Source organism: Rana temporaria, chromosome 3 (assembly GCF_905171775.1).
Source record: "Rana temporaria chromosome 3, aRanTem1.1, whole genome shotgun sequence".
Taxonomy (NCBI): Eukaryota; Metazoa; Chordata; class Amphibia; order Anura; family Ranidae; genus Rana; species Rana temporaria.
Window position 1 is genome coordinate 407,732,275 of NC_053491.1, and position 15,293 is coordinate 407,747,567.

General features: G+C 43.9%; 1 protein-coding gene across 1 annotated transcript in view; it reads left to right on the top strand.

Moving 5' to 3' along the window:
* Positions 1-1,910: 1,910 nt before the first annotated feature.
* LOC120933019 (neuropeptide Y receptor type 1-like) overlaps positions 1,911-15,293 on the top strand; it is a 36,168-nt gene continuing 22,785 nt past the window's right edge. Inside the window, exon 1 of the mRNA XM_040345955.1 lies at positions 1,911-2,827. The gene's annotated coding sequence lies outside the window, so the exon portion shown is untranslated. The remainder of the gene's footprint in view (positions 2,828-15,293) is intronic.

The window sequence follows — 15,293 nt, forward strand, 5'->3', positions numbered from 1 at the left end:
AAGAATTTCATATGGGTAAAGTGTTGCATGACGGCGCAATTGTCATTCAAAAGCCTCATACACACGATTGGATTATCCAACGAGAATTGTGTGATGACAGGCTGTTGTCGGAAAATATGACCATTTGTATGCTAAATCGGACAATTGTTTTTGGATTCGCTGCGGACAAATGTGGGATAGCATGCTTTAAAATTGTCCACCAACAAATGTGTGTTGTCAGATTATCCAATCGTGTGTACACAAGTGCAAAATACAAACACGCATGCTCAGAAGCCATGCTAACCATAACACAACATTAGCAGAAGTTGCCCAAAGGGTGGCGATAAAGAGCTGAAAAAACACGTAGTTTCGTGTTTGTTGGCCGACAGCTCTTTACCGTTTGTATGCAAGACAAGTTCACGGCCAACACCCTTCGGACAAAAGTCCTACACTTTGCCCGATGAAAATTCGATTGTGTGTACGAGGCTAAAGAGTGACAGCGCTGAAATCTGAAGGAATGGGGTATAAGTGCCCAGTAAGCAAGTTAATGCATATATTGTATTAACCACTTCCTGACGGCCGTACGACTATATACGGCCGCAGTGTGGTTCTAAATCTCTGGGTCGCCGTCTTTTTACGGCCTCCGCTCCTCCGGGCCACTGGGGCACGCGCCCGCCGCATTACTGAGATGCCAATGTGCGTGCCTGGCGGCCGCGATGTCCGCCAGGCACCCGCGATCGGCGGTTACAGAGACAAGGACGTGGATCTGTGTGTGTAAACACACAAATCCACGTCCTGTCAGGGAGAGAGGAGATTGATCTGTGTCCCTTGTACATAGGGACAAAGATCGGTCACCTCCCCCAGTCAGTCCCCTTCCCCCACAGTTAGAAACACTATGCAGGGTACACATTTAACCCCTCCTCACCCCCTAGTGTTAACCCCTTCAATGCCAGTCACATTTATACAGTAATCAGTGCATATTTATAGCACCGATCGCTGTATAAATGTGAATGGTGCCAAAAATGTGTTAAAAGTGTCCGATGTGTCCGCCATAGTGTCGCAGTCCCAATAAAAATCGCAGATCGCCGCCATTACTAGTAAAAAAAAATAATAATAATAATAATAATTCTGTCCCCTATTTTGTAGGCGCTATAACTTTTGCGCAAACCAGTCGCTTATTGCGATTTTTTTTTTTTTTTTACCAAAAATATGTAGAATACGTATCGGCCTAGACTGAGAAAAAATTATATATTTTTAAAAAAAATTGGGCTATTTATTAAAGCAACAAGTAAAAAATATATATATTTTTTTTTTAAATTGTCGCTCTTTTTTTGTTTATAGCGCAAAAAATTAAAACCGCAGAGGTGATCAAATACCACCAAAAGAAAGTTCTACTTGTGGGGGAAAAAAAGCACGTCAATTTTGTTTGGGAGCCACGTCGCACGACCGCGCAATTGTCAGTTAAAGCGACGCAGTGCCGGAAGCTGAAATTTCGCCTGGGCAGGAGGGGGGTATATGTGCCCAGTAAGCAAGTGGTTAAGATAAAAAAAAAACTTTTGCCTGTACAACCACTTTAAGTCTCACTAATATAGGAGATGTTTTACTGACCAGATCACCAGGTGAAAGGAGAGAGGGGGGAGCCAAAGAAGATAAAACCAATGCAGCCACCACAGGCCAGATCTGGCCCTAGCTCTACAACTGATTTCTGAAAACTCGTAGGGATAAGCAATTAGCGGACCTCCAGATGTTGCCAAACTACAAGTCCCATGAGGCATAGCGAGACTCTGACAGCATCAAGCATGACACCCAGAGGCAGAGGCATGATGGGACTTGTAGTTTGGCAACAGCTGGAGGTCCGCTAATTGCTTATCCCCGTAGCTCAAAGCAACCAATCAGCTTTCATTTTTACATGAAACAAGGTGCCTGGTTGGTTCCTGTGGGCTACAGATCCAGTAGTGCCCACCAATCCCCCTCAGGGGGGATCATCTGAGAGCAGGTACAGGTATAATGTAGGAGGACATTGTTGGAGCATGGTATAATGTTATATTTGATGATGGTGTGAGAGGTGAGCCATTGAACAGGAAGGTGCTGGAGCCTGAGATGAACAGATTGCTCTTTATGTGTCTCTGTGTATTTTCTGCAGGAGGCAGTAAGGGCAGACTGGATGAATATGGGATCAGGAATAGCTGCGATTCTGGAGACACAGCAATGTATGAAGAGCAGAGCAATGTGAGCAGCACAGGAGTGGAGGGTGCTGGATGCGCTCGCTGTTTGCACACCCGGGAACAGCAGAAGGTGTGAGAAGGATTCGGAATAATTTGTTTTCTGTTGCTGGCAGATTCCAGATAAAAAAGAATTTGGTTTCCTAGCAACAGCAGCTGATTTCCCATAATGAGTCTGTCCGTCTGCTGAGATCTCTTCATTTCTCCCGCAGAAGCTGCGAGCTTTTTCTCCAGTGAAGCCAATCTCCGGGGGCTGTTGGGGGTCTGAGCTCACACCGGGGAGAACAGTGCTGGCACTGGCACATACCTATTGTTAGGGAGAGCAGCAAGCCAAGGGGAGCACAGGCTGCTAGGTAGTGTAGAAGAGAACTAGTGATAAGGGGTTAAGAGGAGAGAATGACACCATCAGATAAGGGGGAGAGGTGAAACATAGGGGGCAGCAGAGAGATCAGGGGGTGGAGGGGGCATCTACAAGGGCAGAAGAGTGAGCTAGTTAGTAGGAGTCACCCAGCTGGTGAGCACACATCACATCTGATAGCTCTCTCCTCCCTCCTGATGCCTGGATGCCTCTCATCCTCTTCTCTGGACACCTAATACCTACCTGAAGACTCTCCTGAATTGCACAAGTAAGTGATTCTCTTTGCCTAGTGTGTTGGTCACGATCTTGAACCCTTTCTAGATTCCTGAGGTCCCAAGCCAAGGCATTTTCTTCCTATCTATCCTCTGCAGCCTGTGGACCACTCATAATATTCACAGCAACTGTCAGATACCATTCCTTCAGCATAGCCCTCCATCTCCCCTGTCTTATTAACAGTTTCGTGGACAGTTGTGTCAGTCTTATACTCCGCAGAGACAGGAGGCATGTGATACGGTGAGAAATGGAGGCTCAGCTAAAGAAAAAAACTTGACGTCTAGCTCAGATTTTCTCAACCTTTCTTTTTTTTTATCATGGAGGAACATTTCAAACTGTTTTCAGATCTCACGGAACCCTTACTAAAATTATCAGACCAACAGCTTATGGTACATTCCCAGGATCAGCAGTTTTGTAGAGACTTAACAAATAGAGTTTTAGTTAATAATTATGAAATTACATTAATAATAATAATAATGGCCGAATGAGAAATATAGACAGTGAAGACCGTACTGACACTTTTTGGAAAATGTAGAGTTAACCTTTATAGTCCTGATCAGTGTAGAAGTAACCCTTTAAAGTGTTGGTCGGTGTGAAAGTGACCCTTTACATTGTTGGTCAGTGCAGAAGTGACCGCCTACAGTGGTGGTCAAGGTATAAATGAACCCTTACAGTAGGGTCCAGTGTAGAAGTGCCCCTTTACATTGGTGGTCAGTGTAGAAGTGACCTCTTACAATGGTGGCTGGCATAGAAGTGACCCCTTACAGTAGAATTCAATGTAGAGGTGTCCCCTTACATTGGTGGTTAGTGCAGAAGTGTCCACTTGCAGTGGTGGTTGGCGTACACGTGACCTCTTACAGTGGTGGATGGCGTAGAAGAGACCTCTTACAGTAGAGTTCAGTGTAGAAGTGTCCCCTTACAGTAGGGTTCAGTGTGGAAGTGTCCCCTTACATTGTTGGGCAGTGTAAAAGGGACCCCTTACAGTAGGGTTCAGTGTAGAAGGGACCCCTTACAATAGAGTTCAGTGTTGAAGTGTCCCCTTACATTGTCATTCAGTGTATAAGGGACCCTTTACAGTAGGGTCCCATGTAGAAATGTCCCCTTACAATGTTGGTAAGTGAAGAAAGGACCCCTTAGAGTAAGTTTCAGTGTAGTAGTGACCACTTACATTGTTGGTCAGTGTAGAAGGAACCCCTTACAATAGGGTTCACGTAGAAGTGTCCCCCTTACATTATTGGTCAGTGTAGAAGGGACCCCTTACAGTAGGGTTCAGTGTAGAAGTGTCCCCTTACATTGATCATCAGTGCAGAAGTGTCCACTTACAGTGGTGGTTGGCATTGAACTGACCCCTTACAGTGGTGGTTGGCGTAGAAAAGACCTCTTACAGTAGAGTTCAGTGTAGTGTCCCCTTACAGTAGGGTTCAGTGTAGAAGTGTCCCCTTACATTGTTGGACAGTGTAGAAGGGATCCCGTATAATAGGTTTCAGTGTAGAAATGTCCCCTTACATTGTTGGTCAGTGTAGAAGGGACCCCTTACAGTCGGGTTCAGTGTAGAAGTGTCCCCTTACATTTTTGGTCAGTGTAGAAGGGACCCCTTACAGTAGGATTCAGTGTAGAAGTGTCCCCTTACAGTGTTGGTCAGTGTAGAAGGGACTCCTTACAGTAGGATTCAGTGTAAAAATGCCCCCTTACAATGTTGTTCAGTGTAAAAGGGACCAGTTACAGTAGGGTTCAGTGTAGAAGTGTCCCCTTACAATGTTGGTCAGTGTAGAAGGGACCCCTTACAGTAGGATTCAGTGTAGAAATGTCCCCTTACATTGTTGGTCAGTGTAGAAGGGACCCCTTACAGTCGGGTTCAGTGTAAAAATGCCCCCTTACAATGTTGTTCAGTGTAAAAGGGACCAGTTACAGTAGGGTTCAGTGTAGAAGTGTCCCCTTACAATGTTGGTCAGTGTAGAAGGGACCCCTTACAGTAAGTTTCAGTGCAGTAGTGACTACTTACATTGTTGGTCAGTGTAGAAGAAACCCATCACAGTAGGGTTCATGTAGAATTCTCCCCCTTACAATGTTGGTCAGTGTAGAAAGGACCCCTTACAGTAAGTTTCAGTGTAGTAGTGACCACTTACATTTTTGGTCAGTGTAGAAGTAACCCCTTACAGTAGGGTTCATGTAGAAGCATTCTTCTTACATTATTGGTCAGTGTAGAAGGTACCTCTTACAGTAGGGTTCAGTGAACAAGTGTCCCCTCGCATTGTTGGTCAGTGTAGAACGGATCCCTTACAGTAGGGTTCAGTGTAGAAATGTTCCCTTACATTGTTGGTCAGTGTAGAAGTGATCCTTTACTTTTGTGGTCAGTTTAGAAGTGTCCCCTTGCATTAGTGGTCCCCTTACAGTAGGATTCAGTGCAGAAGTGTCCCCTTGCATCGTTGGTCAGTGTAGAAGGAACCCCTTACAGTAGACTTCTGTGTAGAAATGTCCCCTTACAATGTTGGTCAGTGTAGTAATGACCACTTACAATGTTGGTCAGTGTAGAAGGGACCCCAGTAGGGTTCAGTGTAGACGTGTCCCCTTACAATGTTGGTTGGTGTACAAGGGACCCCTTCCATTAGGGTTCAGTGTAGAAGTGACCCCTTACAATGTTGGTCAGTGTAGAAGTGACCCTTTACATTTGTGGTCAGATCAGAAGTGTCCCCTTGCATTAGTGGTCATTGTAGAATTGTCCTCCTACATGTTGGTTAGTGTAAAAATTTCTCCTTACATCGGTGGTTGGTGTTAAGGTGTCCTACTACATTTGTGGTCAGAGTAGAAGTGACCCTTAATGGTGGTAGTTGGTGTGGAAGTGACCATATATGGTGGTGGTCAGTGTAGAAATGATCGCTTACATTTGTGGTTAGAGTAGAAGTGACACTTTATGGTGGTGGTCGGTGTGGAAGTGAACCCTTACGGTAGTGGATGGTGTGGAAGTGACCCCAAATGGTGGTCCTCAGTGTAGAAATTACCTCTGGTATTTGTGGTCAGTGTAGATAGAAGAGATCAATCTGTCACTGCTCTTTTCTCTGGGAACCCCTTGCAAACACTGGAAGACCCCTGTGGTCCCACGCAATCCTGGTTGAGAAAGACTGGTCTAGATACTAATATTTAGCCACCTACCATCTTAATTTTTTGGATCGCCTTACTGGCAGCATGATTGATAAACATCCTCTAAGCAGGTGACATCAGCCTGACTAAATGGCCAGTATATCCTAAGCTGATGTTCAGATTTTAGGTAGATGCCAGTAGTTTCAGTTAGCTTTTTATGTCCTAAGCCTGGCTACACATTATACAATTTTCTTGTACAATTTTCCTTTAGATTTACCAAAACCATATAATATGAGGTCAACCTGAAAACTTTCAAATTGCAATCAAGCAGGCCTTTGGACTACATAGTTGAAGGTAGATCTAAAGGAAATTGAACAAGAAAATTGTATCATGGGTATTCAGCTTTAGAAACTCCTGTGGTAAGATTCCCAGAGGCTGCATCTGTAACCATTAGATTTGGCTTTCACTATTGGTTTTTCATGTTTTTCATATTAGAGAGAATGCAGCAGGAGGGGTAAGACTCCTTCAGTCGCAGCAGGAAGATGCTCCACAAGGGAGCAAAGCCAGATCCTTAGAGAAGGTGTTCTCTACGATGTATAGGAATCCAGGGAGTGATTTGTGCTGCTGAAATGTGACCAAAAATGAGAAATCAAGCTTGGGTAGTTGTAATAGGAAAAGCTGTCTGGGATCATTGAAAATTAGAATACTTGTGAGTCTATAAGTATTTATAGTTTATATTTATAAAAAAACAAACATTGGAACAAAATGTCACTGGCATAACTAATTAATTCCCATTGTAAATTCTTAACAGGGCCGTTTGAAGGAATTTAGGGGCCCCAAGCAAAATGGGGGCCCCGAAGCACCCCCCCTCCGCATGCAAAGCCTACGTTAACGCTACACTAATTTTTTTTCCTATTCTTTTCTCCCGTTCTTCCCTGTAGGCTGCCGCTGTAGCGTGGCCGAGCTCCTCTTCCCCCTGCTTCTTCCCCAGTCCCCTATCAGATAGTGTCGGGTACTGCGCGTGGTACAGGAGATTCAGTTTCCTGTCTTCCCGGCCGGACTGAAAGGAAGTGAGCACTCAGTGTGCACTTCCTGTCAGTCCGGCCGGGAACAGGAAACTGAATCTCCTGTACCATGTGCGGTACCCGGTCAGACTGACAGGACTCCAGGTGGAAGGAAGAGGAGCTCGGCCGTGCTACAGCCTTAGAAGGGGAAGTTGGGGGCCCCAGGCCAGCTCGGGGGCCCCAAGCAATTGTTTGTTTTGCCTGTCCTGTAGCGACGGGCCTGATTCTTAGTATGTTGATTTCCTATTATAGTCAGCTCCATCTAGTGGCCAAATCAGATTTTCCTAATTGAGGTATTTTAGGAATAAAAAAAATATGATGGCAGCTAGATGGAGCTGACAATCACAGGAAATCAATATAGTGAGCAAAATACAGTCAGAATTTGTGATGGCTTTGTGAGCGAATGCCTGTGACATGCACTACGCCATCTTTTTTTTTTAAATAGGCCTCATGGTGTTTGCCTGCTGTTCTGCAGCTCCTAGTTGATATAGTGCTTTGGAGGTTAATTGCTGTACACCTCACCTATATATTGATCTCACCAGGTCAAGCTGTGTTCTCTGCCAATGATAGAACAATAAAACTGCTTTGGATATCCTGCTTAAAATTCAATCAGCTTTAGATAAAATTACATTTAACTGTTAATACATTATTCTGCTGGAGTGCATAATTGAAAAACAGGGAGGAAAAAAGAAAAAGAAAAAAACTAAGAAGTACAAAAAGTGTGACAGTGCATGAGTGCATGTACAACTTTGGTTTGCACCAGGGGCCGGTGGGAGGGTTGTTCGCTGGGCAATTGGTGATGTCAGTCCTCAGCCCTCCTTCACAATCCCCTTTACAGCACAGTCCCCCCTTTATATCAGTGTCCACAGCCCCCCTTTACATTGCAATTCCCCATTTAAAGCAGTCCCACCATGTCCTTAGTTCCCCTGCACATCAAAGCCCCCCTTTGCTTGACAGTGCAGTCCCCTTTACATCACAGTGTCCCTATAGAGTGCAGTCCCCTTTACAATAATGTAATGCAGATTGCACTGTAAAGGGGGGCTATGATGGGAAGGGGACCACACTGTAAAAGGGCACTGTGGTGTAAAGGGGGGCTGTGATGTGAAGGGGACTGCACTGTAAAGGGCCACTGTGATATCAATGGGACTGAACTGTAAAGTGCCCCATAGCAATCACCCCCTCCCCCCATCAAAGCAAGCACCCATTGCAGTCACCCCCCCCCCCTCCCCTTTCTCTCTACTCACTGTGCCCCTTTCATAGCTCCCAACTGTCCCTGATTTCGAGGGACTGTCCCTGATTTGGAGCAATGTCCCTCTGTCCCTCATTCCTCCTCATTTGTCCCTCATTTTGGTCTGATCTATATAGATCTATATAAAATGCACTTTTTATTTTTTTTAAAGTGTTTTCCAGAACTAAACCTTTCACCTGATTTCTAAATTGCTGCGTTTGTAAATACCAAAAGCCAATATAAAGGTATAGTAGTGGTAAAAAAAGCATTTGTGGGTTTACTTAATCTTGTTTTTTGTACAATTCTCCTTTAAGGAGGCGTGGCAAGGGGTGTGTCCCATGCCTACATACTTTTGCTGATAGGTGTCCCTCATTCCCATCTCAAAAAGTTGGGAGGTATGCCCCTTTACTCTCTGCCTCCCCTGCATAGTCCTACCTTTGGCAGGGCAGAGGCAGGATTCAACCAGGGTCTCCTGCTCCACCAATGATGTCATCCTATCAGCAGAGCAGGGGGCAGGAAGAACTGCAGATCTGGACGGAGGGCGGGAGCTACCCATCTTATCATAGTACCAAGCAGGTTATTACCCGCTTGTTAATATGAAAAGACTTTCTCCAGCTCCTCCTGTCCCCTGCCCTGCTGATAAGAAGGCGGGTGGGAGAGCCAGGAGAGGAGACACAGGCATGGCCACATAGCGGGAGGTGAGCGGCGACCGTGGTCTGTGATAGTCCTTTCCAGACCATGGTCACCACTTACCTCCAGCTGTGTGGCCCGGTCATCAACAGACCACGGACCTGTACCTGTCCGTGGCAAGGGGTTGGAGACCCCTGACGTCACCTGTCCGTGGCCTGGAATTGGTGACCCTTGCCGTCCAGGACACAATATGTAATAGGAGCCCTCTCAGACCTACATCTCATGACAGTTGTTATGTCAGTTGTTAACACAGAGGATCAATCAATGACTTTCATAGCAAGTGCAGAATCCATGTCCAAGGCTAACACAAGCAGAATGACTTTCACAGATTAGGAGATTTAGTTAAGTACATATGGCTGTCCAGACCTCATTTCATCTATCTAAGGTTAAAAAAAATTATATTTTTTTCTGATAGTTCTTAGAAAGTATTTTACAGTAATTATTGTAAATGATAAAAAAAAAAAACTGGAAAAATCTATGAACTGGAGGAACTCTCGTGTCCCGTGGCTATTTTTCACATTGGAAGTGTTCTTGAATTAGAGAGATAAACTTGTGTCCTGTCCGTATAATTGATGGAAATCCTCTGGGGCAAAACTACAATCATGTGAACAAAGGCACCAATTAATCAAAGAGGACACAGTGATTAATTAGAAAGCAGCAGAGATAATCCTACATGTACATAAAAGTGGATGTAGACGCCACGCCACTGAACGGTTGGACATTCATGCACGGTCCAACTGCTTCACAATAGGCTCAGATCAGGAAGCTAACACGCCAGGATAAGGAACCTTGGTTTAACCATTTCCCCTCAGGAGCATTTTTTTTCATTTTTCCCGCACATTAAAATCTGCATTTGTATTTGAATTTGCAAATTTACCTAGACCGCCGACCCCCGCTTACCACAGAACATTATATATTTTCTAAATGCACAGGACCTGTAGAATAAAAAAAAGATGGTAATTGCATTTTTTCCTATTGTGTATGGTGCTTATGCAACTGTTTATTAAATCTATATTTTCAGTAAAAGAAATACTAAAATGTATTTAATTGCACACAAACACATTTACTAGCCAATTTCCTTTTATGAAATAAAAGATGAGATATCGTTGAGTAAATAGATACCAGGTACATCAAGTCTCAATGTACCCACAAAACAGCAAAAAATTTCAATACTCAAAATTAACGATCGGTAGCTCCTTAAATGCGTTTAAAGCTAGTCAGTTTAGAATAAACTGTAAATGAGGAATATAGAATTATTCTCCCAGTCCGGCGTTCACGGCGATATAGTCAGGGCCGTTTTTAAGGCAGGGCAAAAGGGGAAGCTGCCCTGGGCCCTGTCATTGTTGTGGGGCCCAAAGCAGCTGCCTCATACTTGCCAACTATCCCAGTTTAAATTCCTTTGTCCCTTAAGGTTTAAGTCCTGTGCTGTGTCCTGATATCTCAGTGTGAAGTACTGCTACTAATGCTGCCCAGCTTTACCCTATTGTTGTGTACAGATGACTCACCTGCAGACCCTGCGTTTACATGTAAATAACCATCATTTATATGCCAATAACGGGAGCATTCACATGTAAATAGTGGCGGCCGACGGCATTCATATATACATGAAGGCGGCATTTCTATGTATATCACGCCCCTCTGCAGTGAGGAGATGATGTGCTGTAACCTCTAGCAACCAATCAGTGAGCAGTATTACTGTATAGTAATCTCTAGCAACCAATCAACAAGAAGAAATCATGTGCAGTAACCTCTAGCAACTACTCAGTGAGCTGTAGCGTGTGCTGTGACCTCTAGCAACCAGTCAGTAAGTGGTAATGCTATGCTGTAACCTCTAGCAACCAATCGCAATCACTGCCTGATCTGATACAGTAAACTGATTTAAAGTCTAGCTGATATTTATTGTATGTCTCAGAGCAGGTGGAGGGCAAAATTGCATGGGAGGGGAGGGCCCAAGAATATTTTTGCCCAGGGTCCAATCAACATTAAAGACGGCCCTGGATATAGTCGCCAAGAGTGTAAATCAGAACATAAGTATACAAGGATTACATTTATTCATATATCCCTAACAAAGAGAGAAGGGAGTAGGAACCTGTGGTTTGCTAAATTAAGGATTTGTTTTGAAGATTGTTTTTTCATATTTGTGATATCTTTATTAAAATTTTTTATAGTAGGTGAGGTTGAAAAAAAAGACACAAGTCTGTCAAGTCCAACCTATGTGTGTGATTATATGTCAGTATTACCTTGTATATCCCTGAATGTTGTGGTCTTCAGATGCTTATCTAATAGTTTTTTGTAACTATCGATGCTCCCCGCTGAGACCACCGCCTGTGGAAGGAAATTCCACATCCTTGCCACTTACAGTAAAAAAACATCTAATTGTTTAAAGCGGAGGTTCACACAAAAAGTGAACCTCCGCTTTTTGGACCCCCCCCCCCTCCGGTGTCACATTTGGCACCTTTCAGGGGGGGAGAGGGGTGCAGATACCTGTCTGAGACAGGTATTTGCACCACTTCCGGGTTCTGACTCCCGCAGGGAATCCAGCCTCATCACGTCACGTCACGTCACGTCACGTCAAGCCGGGAAGGTTTCACTGCCTGATTCCCTCACCAAGGATGGCGGCCGAAGCAGCCAAGGACCAAGCGATTGCTCCGTCTCGGCTGCTGACATCGCGGGCGTGCTGGACAGGTAAGTGTCCATTTTTTAAAAGTCAGCAGCTGCAGTATTTGTAGCTGCTGGCTTTAAAAAAAAAAAAAAAACGGATGGACCTCAGCTTTAGGGTTAAGCGTCTTTCGTTCTAATTTTAATGAGTGGACACGTGTCTTGTTAAACTCCCTTCTGCGAAAAAGTTTTATCCCTATTGTGGGGTCATCAGTATGGCATTTGTATATTAAAATCATATCCCCTCTCAAGCGTCTCTTCTCCAGAGAGAATAAGTTCAGTGCAACCTTTCCCTTATAACTAATATTAACTAGTTATAAGGGAACTAATACCCTTTATTAGCTTTGTTGCCCTTCTTTGTATTCGCTCCATTTCCAGTACATCCTTCCTGAGGACTTGTGCTCAGAACTGGACAGCATACCCTAGGTGCGGCCAGACCAGAGTCTTGTGAAGAATTATCGTTTTATCTCTGGAGTTGATTCCCTTTTTAATGCATGCCAATATTCTGTTTTCTTTTTAAGCAGCCGCTTAGCATTGCATGCCATTTCTGAGCCTGAATCATATACTAGGACCCCTAGGTCCTTTTCCATCTTAGGTTCTCCCCACAATGTATAGATTGCATTTATATTTTTGCCACCCAAATGCATTATTTTAAATTTTTCTACATTAAACCTCATTTGCCATGCAGTTGCCAGCCCATTAATTTGTTCAGATCTTTTTGCAAGTTTTCCACATCAAAGTTTTTGCTCTGCTTAGCTTCGTATTGTCCACAAATACAGAGATTAAACCGTTTACCTCATGCTCCAGGTTATTTATGAACAAATTAAATAGGATTGGTCCATACACAGAACCCTGGGGGACCCTACTTCCCACCCCTGACCATTCCGAGTATTCCCCATTTATCACTACCCTCTGAACTCACCCTTGTAGCCAATTTTCAATCCATGTACCCACCCTATAGTCCATGCCAACGGATCTTATTTCATACAGTAAACGTTTTGGGGGAACTGTGTCAAATGCTTTTGCAAAATCCAGATACACCACATCTACGGGCCTTCCTTTATCTAGATGGCAACTCACCTCCTCATAACAGGTTATTAGATTGGTTTGGCAAGAACGTTTTTTCATGAATCCATGCTGATTACTGCTAATGATACCGCTCTTATTACTAAAATCTTGTATGTAGTCCCTTATCATCCCCTCCAAGAGCTTGCATACTATTAATGTTAGGCCAACTGGTCTGTAATTCCCAGGGATATTTTTATATACTTTATGGGCCAGATTCAGATACAATAGCGTATCTTTAGTTGGGCGTAGCGTATACTATTTACGCTACGCCGCCGCAACTTAGACAGGCAAGTGCAGTATTCACAAAGCACTTGCTCCGTAAGTTGCGGCGGCGTAGCGTAAATGGGCCGGCGTAAGCCCGCGTAATTCAAAGTAGGCTGGTAGGGGGCGTGTTGTATGGAAATGAATCGTGACCCCACGTAAATGACGCGCCTAACGAACGGCGCATGCACGCGCATACTTAGTATCATGTCGAATTTTCTCCGTAAATTACGCCGGCTCAATGCTTAGTCGACGTGAACGTAACCTACGGCCATCCCCATTAACGTACGACTTACGCAAACGACGTAAAATGATGCTGTTCCGACGTTTCCGACATCCATACCTTAACATGACTTACCCCTGCTTTATGAGGGGTAAAGTTACGCCGGTCGTACACCTTACGTAAACAGCGTATTTGAATACGCCGGGCGCAAGTACGTTCGTGAATCGGTGTATCCAACTAATTTGCATATTCAACGCTGAAATATACGGAAGCGTGCCTAGCAGCCAGCGTAAATATGCACCCCAAGATACGACGGCGTAGGAGACTTACGCCGCTCGTATCTTGGCAACAGTGAGCCGTATCTGATTCTATGAATCAGTCGCAAAGATACGACGGCGCACATTCGGACTTACGACGGCGTACGTGGAGATAGGCCGTCGTAAGTCCTTTGTGTATCTGGGTCTATGAGTCTGTGTTGATTACACCCAATGAGGTACATTTAAAGTCCCACACATTTTTTGGGATCTAGTGCTTACTAAATATAGGAGATTCCTCGCTCAGAACAGGAACCATTTAGAGAACACTTTCTATTTTTCTATATGAATGCAAAGTTTTTCCTGATTGGGTGAGGTGGAGATTGTTTTTATAAATTTTTAGAAAAAGACAAACGTAATGCATAACATTCTAAGATCTCAACATACAAAAATACAAAACATTCACATCACAATGAACATGATACATAACATTCCTAAGGTATATATAGCATACAGTATTGCCCTATATAGATGAACATATAATTCTAAGGTTCCCCCTTCCATAAATTTAACTTTTAAGAAGGTGGTGAGAAAAAAAAAAAAACAAACCTACCATAATCCAATCTTTTTATTCCTGGGAACCTAAAAAGTTAGTGATTAATAAATTTAAATTAGGGGTGGGTCTATGGAGGATTGCACAAAAGGCCTCCCTCCGTTTCACCCTAATTCCTTGCTTCCCCCATTCCCCCCTTTCTTTCCTTCACCTTTAAACTCCATTCCCCCAGTGCCCTTTTTCATTTCTTTCCCCTCCCACTTTACCTTCTCTCTAAAACCTTGATCCCACTTACCCCAATCCCTTTAACCAAGTGAACCCAAAGTGTTATTTAATTAAATTAAATTAAGGGGTGGGTCTAGAGATGGCCGCACAAAAGGCCTCTGTCATAGTTCCACCCTGATTCCGTGCTCCTTTACCCCCCTCCTCCTTCCTCAATTCTGTTTATATCCCCCCCTTTTAAACTCCACTCCCTCCGTGTGAACACCCCCCCCCCCCCGGCAATACTTTAATCTCTCATATACTTAAGTAAGTCCCCAATTGTTTAAACTCAAGCCAATCTCTCCAAGTTCCATATAATCTCTGTCCAAGATCATTTTGCAAAGATATTAGTTCTTCCATCAATCTAGTCTTATGTACTTCCCTAAGCCAATCCTTTATTAAATGTGATTTTCTTTTGTTTCCATTGTCTCGGAATTAGGGTTTTTGCTGCATTCAACAAAAACGGAACCACTGCTGCTCTATAATTTTTCCTTGACTCCCCTGTGGCATGGAACAAACACTGCCAGGGATCTTGCCTTATCTCAACGCCACTAATCTTCTTAATAATTTTCAATATTTCTTTTGGTTGAATCAGAGGGCAATGCCACCATATATGGGCATGTGTGCTCTCCAACCCGCACTCCCTCCAACACAACGGTGATACCTCTAGGTTGATCTTATGAAGTTTTGCTGGAACATAATACCATTTAGTTAACCATTTATAATTCATTTCTTTTATTCTCGTATCTATTGATGTAGAGTGTACATAATCTATAACTTTACATTTCATTTGCTCTGATATGGTTTGGTTTCATTCAAGTACCCAACCCTCCAGAAGGCATGGTGATCCAGGTCCCGAGGGAGAAATCAACATCCCATATATGTTGGATATCCCATGTCCATTTATCCCCCCCCCTGGTCCATGGGTCTTTCCCATGGATTAAGCTCCCTGATAGAACAAAGGGGATTTGGGAGGGCTACCACAAAATGCCGGAGTTGCCTATATCTCCAAACATCCCAGGGTGCGACACTATGGGGGTTATTTACGAAAGGCAAATCCACTTTGCACTTGGAAGTGCAGTCGCTGTAGATCTGAGGGGAAGCTCTGAAATTAGGGGAAGAT